Source organism: Chiloscyllium plagiosum, chromosome 5, assembly GCF_004010195.1.
Source record: "Chiloscyllium plagiosum isolate BGI_BamShark_2017 chromosome 5, ASM401019v2, whole genome shotgun sequence".
NCBI lineage: Eukaryota > Metazoa > Chordata > Chondrichthyes > Orectolobiformes > Hemiscylliidae > Chiloscyllium > Chiloscyllium plagiosum.
The window spans coordinates 115,085,720-115,087,023 of NC_057714.1; the positions used below are offsets into that span (position 1 = coordinate 115,085,720).

The 1,304-nt window shown below is 55.8% G+C and overlaps 1 protein-coding gene across 2 annotated transcripts in view; it reads right to left on the bottom strand.

The window, feature by feature from the left end:
* The window catches only part of mindy4 (MINDY lysine 48 deubiquitinase 4), a 186,465-nt gene that overhangs the window by 176,878 nt on the left and 8,283 nt on the right, over window positions 1-1,304 (bottom strand). The gene's annotated exons all lie outside the window — the stretch shown is intronic.

Sequence of the window (1,304 nt, forward strand, 5' to 3'; positions counted from 1 at the left end):
GACCTGCATATTCTTGGTGGAGTGGGAGGGGGAGTTGAAGTGTTGAGCCACAGGGTGGTTGGGTTGGTTGGTATGGGTGTCCCAGAGGTGTTCTCTGAAACGTTCTGCAAGTAGGCGGCCTGTCTCCCCAATATAGAGGAGGCCACATCGGCTGCTGCGGTTGCAATAGATGATGTGTGTGGAGGTGCAGGTGAATTTGTGGCGGATATGGAAGTGTCCCTTGGGGCCTTGGAGGGAAGTAAGGGGGGAGGTGTGGGCGCAAGTTTTGCATTTCTTGCGGTTGCAGGGGAAGGTGCTGGGAGTGGCGGTTGGGTTGGTGGGGGGTGTGGACCTGACGAGGGAGTCACAGAGAGAGTGGTCTTTTCGGAACGCTGATAGGGGAGGGGAGGGAAATAGATCCCTGGTGGTTGGGTCTGTTTGGAGGTGGCGGAAATGACGGCGGATGATACGTTGTACATGGAGGTTGGTGGGGTAGTAGGGGAGGACCAGTGGGGTTCTGTCCTGGTGGCGGTTGGAGGGCGGGGCTCAAAGGCGGAGGAGCGGCAAGTGGAAAAGATGCGGTGGAGGGCATCGTTGACTACGTTTGGCGGGAAATTGCGGTCCTTGAAGAAGGAGGCCATCTGGGTTGTACGGTTTTGGAACTGGTCCTCCTGGGAGCAGATGCGGCGGAGACGAAGGAATTGGGAATATGGGATGGCGTTTTTACAGGGGGCAGGGTGGGAGGAGGTGTAGTCTAGGTAGCTGTGGGAGTCGGTCGGTTTATACTAAATGTCCGTGTCGATTCGGTCACCTGAGATAGAAATGGAAAGGTTTAGGAAGGAGTCTGAGACGGTCCAGGTGAATTTGAGGTTGGGGTGGAAGCTGTTGGTAAAGTGGATGAACTGTTCAACCTCCTCGTGGGAGCACGAGGCAGCGCCGATACAGTCATCGATGTAGCGGAGGAAAAGGTGGGGGGTGGTGCCAATGTAGCTGCGGAAGATGGACTGTTCCACATATCCTACGAAGAGGCAGGCATAGTTGGGGCCCATGCGGGTGCCCGTGGCTACTCCTTTGGTTTGGAGGAAGTGGGAGGATTGGAAAGAGAAGTTATTCAGGGTGAGGACCAGTTCAGTTAGTCGAAGGAGGGTATCAGTAGAAGGGTACTGGTTGGTACGGCGGGAAAGGAAGAAACAGAGAGCTTTAAGTCCTTCGTGATGGGGGATGGAGGTGTACAGGGACTGGATGTCCATGGTGAAGTTAAGGCGTTGGGGACCGGGGAAGCGAAAATCATGGAGGAGGTGGAGGGCGTGGGTGGTGTCCCGAAC